Source organism: Felis catus, chromosome C1, assembly GCF_018350175.1.
Source record: "Felis catus isolate Fca126 chromosome C1, F.catus_Fca126_mat1.0, whole genome shotgun sequence".
Classification (NCBI taxonomy): Eukaryota; Metazoa; Chordata; class Mammalia; order Carnivora; family Felidae; genus Felis; species Felis catus.
In genome coordinates, this window is record NC_058375.1 from 31,799,689 (window position 1) to 31,814,321 (window position 14,633).

Sequence of the window (14,633 nt, forward strand, 5' to 3'; positions counted from 1 at the left end):
TGGTAGTTACTATCATTATTAATTCAGGGTAGGAAGTCTGGACATCTCATGCTAATCAGAAACTCGGATAGGAGCTATATATATTGATTAATAAATAGTAGGAAATGAGTGAATTATTAATTATTTAGAGCAGCTTTTTGGAAGAGAGCATCTTTCAAAACATGAGACCCCCTGGAGAGAAATCAGGAACGTACATGGGGGGGACAAAGATTGAGCCTCTTTGTGTAAGTCCCCTTCCTGCTGGAGTTGAATAAGAGGCTCAGCCTTCCGTCTTATGAGCTTGGTACAATTACTTGTTCTCTCTGCTTGGAATGCCTTTCTCTCCTCCACTCTGCCTGGCTGACTCTGTCTATGACTCCCTATGACACCTCCTCCAGGAAGCCTCTCTTGGCCTTTCCTTCCTGAGTTGGGGTCCTTCCGCAGCACACTGGCCTCACTCCTTTGAGGTCACCCATTACAGTGTGCAGTGCTTTCTTAGACCAGTGATTCGCAACCTTGACCATGTACCAGAATCACATTAAAGGCTTCTTAAAACAGATTGTGGGGCCCCCACCCCGAAGGTCTGGTTGTGTGGGTCCGGAGTGGGCCCCAAGAAGCTGCATTTCTCACACGTTCTCAGCAGTTGCTGATGCTGCTGGTCCCGGGAACCTCTGGTTTAGATCAAGCACTCTAAGACACCAAGGATCTTACCGGTTTATTCCACAGCACCTCCAGTCCAAGCAGCCAGCACCTCGGTGTCGGTTATTGCATAGAGGAGAAAGCCAAACAACAAGATGATATACAGAAGATTCCCCAAGGTTTTGTGTGCTGACAGCCATACAGCAGCGGTGACCCGGCTGGAAGCTCTCACCAGCCTGAGGGCTGCAGGTGAGGTGCCCACAAACGGGGCAGCAAAGGAAGAAGGCCGGTGTCCTGGGTCATGGCGCCCTCTGGTGCCCACAGCTCAGCTCTGCGCCTGGAGCCGTGAGTGGTCGGGTGACAGGAGGGACGGGTTTTCCCCTCTCGACCTTGTTCATGCCACCACCAGAGGTAACCTGCTGAAACCCAGCTCTGACAGTACTCTCTTTTGTCTTCCTCCGAGTTAAACCCTCCTACCCACATCTCTGCATAGTTTTCTGGATGAAGCTAAACTTTCAAGGTCCTCTGCTGCCTGGTCCCCCTTCTCCTGCCTCTTGTTCCTCAGTACCCTATTGCTTTCCTCAGGAACCCTCTGTTTTATCCACACAGACAGGCCATGGACTTTCTGCCTTTCCAAATGCTAGTCCTCCTAATGGGAGCGCAACCTACTAAGTAAAGAAACTTACTCTTTCTTTAATGTCAAATGTGGCCTCTTCCATGAAGCCCTCCTGGACTCTCCCAGACAGAAGTGATTGTATAGCCCTGTGCATAGGCCACTGTAGAGACCCCCATGGTGCACTTAAGTACCTGTGTTGGGTCTGGCTTCTCCTTAAGACCTTGAGCTTCTTCGGGTCCTGACTTAGCTTTGGTGTCTCAATAAATGCTTATGGAATCTAAAAGGTTCTTTCTCTCTCTCTCTCTCTCTCTCTCACACACACACACACACACACACACAACTCCAATGCTCTCTCAAACCTCCCCTTTCAAAGCTGAAAATCACTTTCTAATTCCTAAGGTTGCATAGATCCTTAGATATAATTCGTTCATTAATGCAATCAGCAAATATATTTGAAGCCTTCCTTCCTTCAGGCATTAATCCTATGGCAGGGGATACAGAGGGAAATAAAGACAAAGTTCCTAGCCTCAGAGCTTACATTTTAGTGGAGGAGAAAGACAAGAAACAAGATATATACTGTTTGTTAGAGATAAGTGTTACAAAGAAAAGTAGGGTAAGAGACAGAAACTGATGGAGGGGGTCTATTTTAGGCAGTGAGGTTAAGGAAAGTCTCACTGATGAGAGGGTATTTGTGCAAAGACCTGAGCAAAGTGAATCTCTGAACCTGCACACGTCTGGGAGAAGGCATTCCTGATGGCGTGCAAAGGTCGTGTGGGAGGAGCAGCGTCTCCAGTCAGGAAATCCAGAAACAGACTTGAGATGCAGATTGACGTGACTTATTAAGTGCTCCCTTAGCAGTGGGCGGCAAGGGCATGGGGGAGGCAAGGTAGGGAAGAGGAGTCCAAGCAAAGATGTGACTTCAGGCAGAATGCGGCCGAGGGGGGGCTCAGCCTGATCCCATAGGGAGCTCTGGTGCATGAGTTACGCCTTAGAGTTTGTTCCAGCCTCAGGCCAGGTTGCTGAGACTTTCATACCCTTGGTTTGGGGTCACCTCAGGGAGCTGTGAACGCTCAGACACTTCATGTGGGCAAAGCGGACGCCGGGAGCCTCCAGGCAGCCCTGCCCTGCGAAAGAGCCATGGAAACTGGGTGTTGAAAACAAAAGCATACACAAAGCTGGAGAACACACACAATGCGGGAAAAGGGGGTATCTGAAGCAATCTAACATTATCCAGCACTGACATTATCTGTTATAATCAATGAGGCCGAAGTCAAGGGGAGGAGTCAAGGGGAAGAATTGTGAAATGAGATCCAGGAGTTGGCTGAGGCCAGATTAGGTAAACCAACATCTGATTTTGCTTCCAAGAGGCAAAGTGCCACGCTAAAAATCTACATTTCCCCGCCTTCCTTGCATGTAAGGGTAGCCAATTCTGGACACTGAGATCTAAGTAGAAGTCAGCTGGAGGCTTCTGAGAATGCACTGATTTCCTGATGGAGGCACCACCTCTTCCACCTGGCTGCTCCCTTCTTCTTACCTGGAATGGGAACCTGATAGTGGAGGTAAAGCAGCCATCTTGTAACCATGAGGTCACAATGAGGCAAATGTGATAGCAAAAGCTTCACGCTAAGGATAGTGGAACAGAAAGGCAGAAGGGGCCTGTAGTGTGATGTTTCGGCACAGCTGCACAGCCTGAAATGCCCATCTCCAAACTTTTTGGGGGGGGGTGAGGATAATAAAGCCCTACTGGATGAAGTCATTGGCTTTCTAGTACATGCAGCTCCCTTACAAAATACCAATAGCAGTTTTCACAGAACTAGAACAAATAATCCTCAAATTTGTATGGAACCACAAAACACCCCGAATAGCCAAAGCAGTCTTGAAAAAGAAGGACAAAACGGGAGGTATCACAGCCTCCTACCTTCTGTGAGAGCGCCTGTTCCCACCCAAGCGTGGCGGATGTCGTAAAGCTTTCTCAGGTTTGCTGATCTTCTGTGGGGCTAATTCTACCATGTTGCATTGTGCATTTATTTAGTGATGAGTGGGGCTGAATGTTTTTACACGTTTCGTGGATACTTATGCTCACGTGAACTGCATGTTTCTCTGCTTTGCCTGTTTTCATTCGGGGACCCAAAAGAATTCCCCGTGGGCAGTGGCATTCGAAAGGTTCTGAGAATTCCCGTAGTCTTAAAGCTGCAGCTTAACTTCAGCACCGCATCCTCCAAAACTATTTGACCACAGAACAGGTTTAGCCTTGGGATCCCTTTTGCTATTAGGACAGAGCTTTGTAACTGGTGTGCTATGAAGGAGCGTGGGCATGTTGATCTGTTCAGCCACTCAGAAAGTTACTGCAGCTGAAAATCTATCCGAGCACTATCAGATAGCTCCCCCTGTAATTGGTAATAATTATTTTTGTGGCCGAGATTTTATGCCAAGTACCTGCCGCCAGGAAGTTTCTGTCGGGGCCATGCTGTGCCACATCCCCGGAGGTACACAGCAACTCATCTCAGCTCGGCTGATTATCACCATCGTTATGGTTTGCTTAGCACCTGTAATTTTCTTTATTTTGCGAGCACCTATACAATAGTGACATTTTTTTAATTTTCTTATTTTTCACATTTTGCTAATGTAGAAGTATGGATATCATTATTCGTCAATTCTTTAAAAAAATTTTTTTTAATATTTATTCGTTTTGGAGAGAGAGACAGACAGAGCATGAGCGGGGGGAGGGGCAGAGAGCGAGACAGACACAGAATCCGAAGCAGGCACCAGGCTCTGAGCTGTCAGCACAGAGCCCGATGCGGGACTCGAACCCACAGACTGTGAGATCATGACCTGAGCTGAAGTCAGACGCTTAACCAACTTGAGCCACCCAGGTGCCTGGATATTATTATTATTTAATTGTGTTTCCATATCAAAATATCACGTGTCATGTTAATTTTCTCACTGGTCCTTTCTTGGCTGAGTGACTGACTATTGATTTTTAACGCTCATGTTTAACACAGTTTGATTCTTGATGGAATTTCAGAATGAATTGTTGTTAGCTTTTAAAATTGAGAAAATGCTTCTGCGGGGCACCTGAGTGGCTCAGTCGGTTAAACATCTGACTCTTGATTTCGGCTCAGCTCATGATCTCATGGTTTGTGGAATCGAGCCCCGAGTTGGGCTCCATGGTGACAGGGTGGAGCCTCCTTAAGATTCTCTCTCTCTCTCTCTCTCTCTCTCTCTCTCAAAATAAATAAACGTTTAAAGCTATCTTCTTTTTTTTTTTTTATTTTTTTTTAACGTTTATTTATTTTTGAGACAGAGAGAGACACAGCATGAACGGGGGAGGGGCAGAGAGAGAGGGAGACACAGAATCGGAAGCAGGCTCCAGGCTCCGAGCCATCAGCCCAGAGCCCGACGCGGGGCTCGAACTCACGGACCGCGAGATCGTGACCTGAGCTGAAGGCGGACGCTCAACCGACTGAGCCACCCAGGCGCCCTAAAGCTATCTTCTAAAAAAATAAAATAAAAACAAGAAAATGCTTCTAAAGTTAAACATACCTGCTCGGACCCTGCGCTTCTAGCCCTCGATATTGAGTTACCCACTGGCAAGAAGAACATGTGTCCACAAAAAGACGCGCCCAAGTATGTTTGGAGCAGCTCTTTTCATGAGAGCCACAAACTGGAAACAACCCAAATGTTCATCAGCAGACGAATGGATAAATTCTGATATATCCATACAGCAAGGATGAATTTCTCAAATGCGATGCCAAGTGAAAGAGACAGATAAAAGCACGTACTGTATGCTTCCATTTATATAAAGTCCTCAGATGGGCACATGTAATCTATGCTGATAGAAATCAGATGAGTGGCTACCGGGGAAGGGATGAGGCCACTTTCTGGGAGGATGGAAATTGTCACTCTCTGGATCTGGCACACAGAAATGGAAAAATACACCTGCGGCCGCTGCAGGACTGTATACTTCACATACCTCGCTCTACGTATTTTAGCTCAACACAAATAATGCAAAATAAACGACACAAATTTTATGTCTAGAAATGAAAGTAATTGAAAAAAATCCATGAGTTAAGAGACTAAGACTTGATGGCGCCAGAAAAGTGATTTTCAAAGTATTTTCATCATATCTGACTCTGAGTAATATCTGGATGTTGTGAATTTTCGGAATTTGAATTACCGAGTTCAGTGAAAAGCAGCATTTTAGTGCCTCCTATTTTGCCTACTGAATTCTTTAAAAAAAAAATGTAGTGCAGTAAGAGACTCTTAAAAACTGAGAATAAACTGAGGGTGATGGGGGTGGGTGGGAGGGAGGGGAAAGTGGGTGATGGGCATTGAGGAGGGCACCTGTTGGGATGACCACTAGGCGTTGTATGGAAACCAATCTGACAATAAATTTCATATTAAAAAAATGTAATGCGGGGCGCCTGGGTGGCTCAGTCGGTTAAGCGGCCGACTTCGGCTCAGGTCATGATCTCGCGGTCCGTGAGTTCGAGCCCCGCGTCGGGCTCTGTGCGGACAGCTCGGAGCCTGGAGCCTGTTTCTGATTCTGTGTCTCCCTCTCTCTGACCCTCCCTCGTTCATGCTCTGTCTGTTTCAAAAATAAATAAACGTTAAAAAAAAATTAAAAAAGAAATGTAATGCAATGTGTCTAAAACATTCTTAGAGATGCAGAAGACATAGGCATAAAGGCCTAGAGTAACCTTAACCACCTTTGATTTAAATAGATGTAAATAGGTGTCATTTTTATGCCCACCATAATGGACAAATTTTTAATTAAAACTGGGATGCCATCAGAAACACTAAACACAGTATGTTTGTCATTCAACAGTCAATAAATATACCAAGATAATCTCCCCTTTGAATTGTCAGCGCAGAGCCTGACGCGGGGCTCAAACTCATGAGCTGTGAGATCATGACCTGAACTGAAACCAAGCGTCACTTGGTCCAAGAGTCACAAGAGTCACACTTAACCGACTAAGCCACCCAGGCACCCCCGGGGCCTTCCAGTTTTATCCCTTGGCCCAGAAGTCTTATGTCCTGGAAAAGCCATCACGTGATACAAGGCGGCCAGGTCATTCCTACATATACCTAACGGCAAACCGTTCAACTATTGCAGGAAAATAAGTGATTTTGGCAAATGTCTGTCATTCCAAAGCAAGAAACAAAGTCCTCTTGTAAGGACCGTCACAACACTTTCAGGCAGAGCTCAAGAAACCAGTTGCGAGGTCCTGCGCTTAATAGCCAAAGTCAACGCATCTCGCCCCTGTGCAGAATCACTCATTTCACCTGTCCACGTGAAAGTTATCAATACTGAGTTTGCAGCTGAAGAAGCAAATAGAGGTTTGGGTTCCATCGGTGAAGCCCCTGGCTTTTGGGGAGGAGCCAACGCTCACCGAGGATACCATAGGAAACATTGTTTATATCACCAACGCTTTGACAGGAATGATGTATTTGAGAAACACGCATTGACTCAGATATGACCAGGCAGCTTTAAGGAAACAAGGTTGACTTTATGAAGCCAAGGAAGGCCCCTGGAAATGTTGGCCTGACACCTGCTTGTGGAGTTCCCAACAGCCTTATCAGACCCCACTAACAAACTCACGAGCTATCTCTGCAAAAGCTTGGACTCGAGGTCAACTAATATGGTCCCAGCCTGTGAACAAACAAGGCCCTGCATTTCTTACCTGAGACAAGCCCAAGACCCCATCCAGGTTATACCAGCTCTTGGAGCTTGCCCGTAGGCCCTTCTCCTTGTCCAAAGATAACCTCCTGACATCGGGGACTACATTTTGCCTCATTCTGATGTTAGGTCTTTACCCCAAAGTAAATATGGAAATTAGATGTTACACACGTGTTTGCTCAGTGTGCATGCCACATCTTTCCTCATGAATTATCATACATTTCCCTGCCCTTTTATCAAGATGTATGTAGAGGGTTATTTGGACTTTCTTCTCTTGTCAATTGCAGGCTATTCCAGTGTTACATTGGTTCCTTCAAATTGTACTTATTAACATCCAGAAAACAAAAAACAGAAAACAAAATCTTTTTTACTGTCCAAAAAACAAAAAACAAAAAAAGAAAAAAAAGAAGCAAATAGAAAAGTCGCCTCTTCCAGACAATCTCGCGAACACACTGAAAACATCTCAGGAGATGTAGAACCAGAGCTAACCCAGAAGCTCAAGATACCTTGCATAGCAGCGTGCCGAACCCTCGGTCATCAGTAACAGTGGTCAGCTAGACGCAGCAGCAAGAATTCTAGAACGCAGGGAGGAGGAAGGAGTCAGAGGAAAGTAAGCACCCTGGGTGGTGGTCTCCTGGAGTGACTCAATAACAAGATGCAGAAGCTGACTTCCCAAGTTCATCCCCCAAATCCTGAGACTTGAGAAGCGCATTCCTTCATTCACAGAAAGCTCTCATCTGTAAAGATCTGAACTGCACAAGAAACGATGTGATCAAAATGATAAATTAAAACCCACGCCGGTCAGCCCGGTGCGTTTTCAGCCTCATGTGAGGAAATAGCGCAATAAAACGACTCTGCTATTTTTTAAATTTTTTTTTCAACGTTTATTTATTTTTGGGACAGAGAGAGACAGAGCATGAACGGGGGAGGGGCAGAGAGAGAGGGAGACACAGAATCGGAAACAGGCTCCAGGCTCTGAGCCATCAGCCCAGAGCCCGACGCGGGGCTCGAACTCACGGACCGCGAGATCGTGACCTGGCTGAAGTCGGACGCTTAACCGACTGCGCCACCCAGGCGCCCCGACTCTGCTATTTTATATAGAAATGCGGTGGCTCCCCAAAGAAGAGTTCTGTGGAGGGTTTGTGCACTTAAAAAAAAAAACAATAATAATAAAATGTAAAACTTGTGAACCAGTCTCACTTTGCAATTTTTTTTTGAAGGATTGTAATTGCCTTCAAAATCTGACTTACTGAATTTATATTTTGAGCCTCCGAATGAACTCGATCAAAAATTGTGAGAATGGGGGCATCTGGGTGACTCAGTTGGTTAAGCATCCGATTCTTGATTTCAGCTCAGGTCACCATCTCACGGTTCATGACATTGACCCCATGTTGAGCTCTGTGCTGACAGCATGGAGCCCGCTTGGGATTCTCTCTCTCCCTCTCTTTCTCTGTCCCTCCTCTGCTCACGGGCATGCTCTCTTTCTCTCAATAAACAAACAAACAAACAAGCAAGGCAAACAAACTTTTAAAAAGTTGTGAGAATTATGTGAAAGTCTATTTATGCAGTAATGGGTTAACTCAGCAGGCCTAGGTTGCCCAAACTCTGGACATTTCAAAGATATTCAGGACTAGGCCTTGACCGGCTTCTGGAAGATGACCTCTGAGCCCTTGGGTCATGGACTATGCTGTGTCAGTTTAATGTTAGGGGACCTGGAGATGGAGTGACTAAGGCCAATCATGTGGGTGCTGCGTCTCTAAGTGACTTAACCTGAATTAAAAACCCCGGACACCAAGGCTAGCTGGGCTTCCCTGTGTTCACATATCACTGCTGGGAGAATTAGGGCCTCTCTGGGTGACGCCATCATAGGAGGACAACTAGAAGCTTGTGCCTTGTTTCTTCTGGGCTTCTTCACCCAAGCGCCTTTTCCTCTCACTGATTACAGATTAAAATCTGTAGCCTTTCCCTGTGATACCATGAATATACCAGCTTTTCGGAGTTCTACGATTCTCCTAGCAAATCAGAACCTAGGGCAAGTCTTGGGATCCTCCCCCCCCCCCAGTAATAATACATGTTAACAACACTTATGGATTCAGAGACAAAAATTTACTTGTGGAGAAGTGAAATTATCAGTGAACTAAGTCGGAATTATGATTTAAATCCTAAAGAGAAATTATGAAGACTGATCGAGCAATGTCTGTGTATGTTGGAAGAAAATTTCATCATAATTTAAAAGTACTTGGGAAAAGTACTATTGTATTCTAAAGCCCTTTATATTATTACAGGAAATTTCAGCATTACATTTTGTCAATGAAAGAAAAAGCAGGACTGTTAGCGTTTGAGAACAATTGCCTCGTTAAAGTAAAATTCAAAGGATCCTAATTCTATTAAGAACAAGAAAGGAGTTTCTGACAATTGGAAGGAAAAACGTGATAGATATTGCTGTCATTTACAGTATCTACTCGTGAAATGTTTCTTGTCAATGGCGACGACCATGAATTTGAAGGGAGCATAATTGGAAAAACATAATCAGGAATTTTGTGGCCATTTCAAACAGAGAATCTGGTATAAAACGTTCATGAGACCGAGCTGATTTCCTATCAGAAAGTTGTAAAGATGTTATTTGGAAGCTTTATTCTAATTCGATATTTACTATTTTCCTAAATACTTTGTATTTTCTTTTCTTTGATAATTATGTGCTATAAATAAAATGTAATTCGTATTTTCACCAAATTCTCTATAGACAGCCCCAAATCTTCAGTGTACTTAATATGCCATATAAATACTGTCATTTCCTACATGTCCCACAACGTGGAAAACGTTTGGGAAGCACTGAGTAAGAGAGTTTGATTATCGTGAAAAGAATCAAATTATGGAGGCTTAAAATTACAGAATTGTATTGTCCTGTCAGGTAACTGTCCAAACACAAGCAGCCAGGGATGATATGTGCTCTCCTTGGGTCATCACTTGATGACCATCATGCCAGGCATCATTGTTGCATTCAGTGGGGGGTGTTAGTGATCTCCTTACCTGTCCCGTCCCTCTACTGACTACAGGCTTTCAGGGCAGGGAGCATCTCTCATTAGATGAAGCATCTTGGAGCCAGACAGGGGTTCCCCATGTCTGCTGATTTCAAGCTAGGACTCAGGCAGGGACTTATCTTTCGAAGCCTCAGTTTTCTCATCTGAAAAGTGGAAAGAAGAGAACAAACGTCAAAGGGCTGCGGGGAGAATTAAATGAGGAAGGCAGGTAAAGCCCTCGGTATTGCGTTTGGCAGAGAGGATGTGCTGAGGGGTGAGGATTTGTCTGTACTCCTGGTACTTAGCACGGAGCCTCAAGCAGGTGGGCCTCCTTCAGCGTTGGCTGAGACGGACAGGACTGGAATGGGCTGTGGCCAGCACATCCAGTCTGTCCTCCATGCACAGAGGCTCTGGCCGCCACAGAAAGCCCTAGGTGAAGATTTTCAGGAATGGACGATACAGTCAGAAGTCAGGGTAACGTGGGGCTCAGCACATGGACAGGGTGATGACAACATGTGCATTTGCCTTTTTTACATTAAAAAATTTTTTTTAAATGTTTATTTACTTTTTGGACTGAGAGAGAGACAGAGTGTGAGCATGGGTGGGGCAGAGAGAGAATGAGACACGGGATCCGAAGCGGGCTCCAGGCTCTGAGCTGTCAGCACGGAGCCCGATGCGGGGCTCGAACTCACAGACCGGGAGATTGTGACCTGAGCTGAAGTCGGATGCTCAACCAACTGAACCACCCAGGCACCCCGAGAGAGAGAGAAAGAGACCATCTTAAGCAGGTTCGGCATTGTCAGCACTGAGCCCGACGCAGGGCTTGAACTCACAAAGCGTGAGATCACGACCTGAGTCGAAGTCGGACGCCTAACCAACTGAGCCACCCAGGCACCCCATCCTTTGTCACATTTTAGAGAAAAATCCCTGGGTGGACCCCAGATTTGGCCTGGGATGCGGATGAAATGTTACCAGAAGTGGGCAGTGACAAAGAGAAGGCCGTGGTCATCCTCTAGGGCTTTGGTGGTAGCCAGGCTGTGCCGAACGTCTGGTTATCCCCCAGATCTATTCTCTGCTTCTTCCTTAGTCGTTAGAGCTGGGGTCACCCTGCTAGAGACTACATTTCCCAGCCAACACGTGGCCCTCTGGAGTGGTTCCGACCAGTAGAATGTGGCAGAAAGGGTGTGTGCCACGTCCACATTATTGCCTAAAAGAAAATTGTGTTCCTTCACTTCCTTTCTTTCCCCACTCCTGTGACCCTGTGAATATAGACACGGCAGGCACCCAGCCTTGACCAGGAAGATGAGGACAACAGTCTGTGGGAAGGCAGAGCAACAAGACAGAAGGAACCTGGGTCCGGGATGGCTGGCCTGTCAGCCAGGAGCACTCATCCTAAGGCTGTTACACAATGAGAGATAAATGATTGATCACATTTTGGGGTCTCTGCCGGGAGGATTAGCTTGCTGTGGGCCCTGGGGCAAGGGAGTCTGTGATTAAGGCAGGAGAGCCCACGCTGGGCCCAGAGGAGTGGGTTGAGCGTTTGACACCATTCTCACGACTGGCCAGCTGGCTGTGAAGGTGAGTGACTGAGCTCTGCAGAGGCTGCAAGGCAAAGCAAAGACTGAGACCAGATGTGGGAGGGGGGCAGGAGAGGCAGGCCAGGCCTCCAACAGTGGGGGCAGCTCCTCCTCAGCCTGGAGCAAAGGCTAGGGAGGTTGACAGTGAGCAGCGACAAGGCTTAGCTCTGCACCGGGAGTGGCTGCGGGTGTGGAGGCCGCCAACCAGAACCCGAAGCCCAGGGTCTGGCAGGGCATGAGGGGCAGGTTAGCCGATCCGCAACTTGGAAGGAGGGGACATTTGACGAGAAAATTACGAGTGGAAAAGTAGAGGGTGTCTCCTCTGGGACATGCATTCAGCTGAAGGGACAGAGACCCAGAGCTGAGGGAGGCAGGATTTCCTTCTCTCGCTCAGTTGTGCAGGCCTGAGCAGTCTGGGCCTGGAACCGAGCTCCCTGGCGTCAGAGTCTGGCCTTTCTCTGACGAGTCGCTCCCCTGCGCTCGGTAGTTTCAAGTTTTACTTTCAAGTCGGTTGAACTGAAGCTGCATTTCCCGGCATCTCTTTCCCTGTAGAGAGAGGCCGACAGAGAGGAGCTGCTTTGAAGACCGGGAGCTGTTAAGTGAAGCAACGGCTGGCCGCCATTCTTTAAAGGGGATTCTGGTGACAGACGGTCGCAGAAGTGCTGGGGTGGGTTCCAGCTCGTCCTCTGCTCCACATCCAGCTCCTCTGCTCCAGGGCTGGCCCTGCTGACCACGGTGGCTCTGGGCGGACCACCACAGGCCTGGGCCCCTGAGGTGGGTGCCACCCACGCCTCCCTCGGAGGACCTCCTCCTGAGCTCCCCTTCCAGTGGCTGGGCAAGCCTGGCTTTTTCATGTCCCAGCCACTCCCTGGTGTCCACCTCGACCGTTTCCCACAGGAGTTTGTTAAGGACTCTCCCCTGATCCCCCATTCCTCCGTCCCTCAGGCCTTCACTTCCTCCACTCCTCCTACAGTTGTGCACAGTCCAGTTCCCATAATAAATCCCTCGTGCCCCGCCAATCAAGTCGGCTCTCAGCTTGGCTGGCTTGGCTTGACTCTGTTCTTTGAGTCTGCTCCGTTTTCGTTCAATCATCCAATGTCTTGCCACCAAAATCTTTAGTCCTGTCATCTGACCTGTTCGCCCACCTTTATATGGATTAAAATGGTTTTTTTTTTTTTTTTGAATTTGTTTATTGTGGTTTTTTTATTGACGTGGTGGTGGGGAGGGAAAGTTTGGTGTGTTTGCTTCATCTAGTGTTGTAACCCAGGAGCCTTCTCGCCGGTGAGGTCTTGGCACAGAGCCCACTTCCCACCCAGTCCTGTGACTCCACACAGGAGACCCTCCTCCCCCCTCTCCTGCCAGCCTGCTCATCCTTAGAGACACTGCTCTGGGAAGCTTTTTTTGGCCATCGGGCTGGGTTAGGTGCCCCTCCTGGGGCTTCCGAGGTGCCCCACCGCTTTCCCCCAATAATATACTGATCTCAGTGTCGTAATTGTCTTTGTGACCCTGGCACCTGGGACAGTGCCTGGCGGGGGGGGGGGGGTGGTGCCCACAAATGTTTCACGATGAATGAATGAAAAAAGTACCCGTTTTACTGACCCTTTTGCTTTGTTTGCATTAAAAAAAACAAAGAAAACAAGAAGATGACTTGGGTCTGGCATGGAAGGAGGGAGAGAGGAGACAGCTACAATTTAAAGGAGCCAAATAAAATGTTGTGAACCTTAGGATTCTCAGACAAAACAAGAGCTTTAATAGATGGCCATGTTATTCCCAGGTTAGCTTTAAAAAGAGCCCTGAGAGGGGCGCCTGGGTGGTTCAGTCAGTTAAGCGTCCAACCCTTGATTTCTGATCAGGTCAGGATCTCACGGTTTGTGAGTTTGAGCCCCACGTTGGGCTCTGCACTGACAGCACAGAGCCTGCTTGGGATTCTCTCTCCCCCCGTCTCTCTCTGCCCTCCCCCCCCCAAAAAAATAAGTAAATAAGCATTGAAATAAATAAATAAACAAAAAAGAGCCCTGAGCAATCTAATCTACTATGTCAAAAGTCAGGGTAATGGTTGTGCACAGAGGGCATAATTGGTAACTAGAGGGGAACAAGGGGGCCTTCTGGGGTGCTGCTAATGTTCTGTTTCTGAGTCTGGATGCTAGTTTCATGGGTGTGATCAATATGTAAAAATTCATCAAGTTGTACGCTTATGTTTTAAAAAAAACTTTTTTTACATTTATTTATTTTGAGAGAGAGGGAGAGAGTGTGCACAAGGAAGGAGCAGAGAGAGAGAGAGGGTCAGAGAGAGAATCCTAAGCAGGCTCCACACTGTCAGTGTGGAGCCTGACACGGGGCTAGATCTCACAAACCGTGAGATCACAACCTGAGCAGAAATCAAGAGACAGATGCTCAACGGACTGAGCCACGCAGGTGCCCCTACACTTAGGATTTTTTTGCTTTTTGGTAAGTATGTGATACTTCCAAAAATGTTTACAAAATGTAAATTTTTACAGATTTTTTAAAAGTTTTTATTTATTTATTTAAGTAATCTCTACACCCAATGTGGGGCTCGAACTCACGATCCTGAGATCAAGAGTCGTGTGCCCTTCTGACTGAGACGGCCAGGTGCCCCAAAATATAATTTTTTTTAAAACAAGCAAAAATCCAGCCCTAAACTTCCTCCTCCAGAAGAATATCACCACTACCACATTGCCCTCGTCCATCTTTCCAGTTATATGAACCCACAAACAGATGGGTGTTTTCCTCATACCTCCTTGAATCAGATTAGTTAAATATGTGTTGAATGCAGGTATTTTAAAAGGTTGAATCATTTTTAAAACTCCCATGATGTGAACAGGAATCGAAGTGCTAATTATGCAAACGTGGGAGTTGTTGGAGCTCCTATATGAGTTGTCCCTATTTTCCCCCAGGTCTGAAAGGCGCCTTTCAGGTGATCGTGACACTAATGGCAAGAGTCTGAGTCGTTCTTGGAGACTGAAATAGATCTGTTAGGGAGATCTGAAATACAGATGTCTGGAGCCTGGCCCAAGAATTTGAAATTATAACTATGGGGTTTTATACACAGCTCCACTGAGTACCTCCTAGATGCAAATCTTCCTAAATCTCTCAGTCTCTGA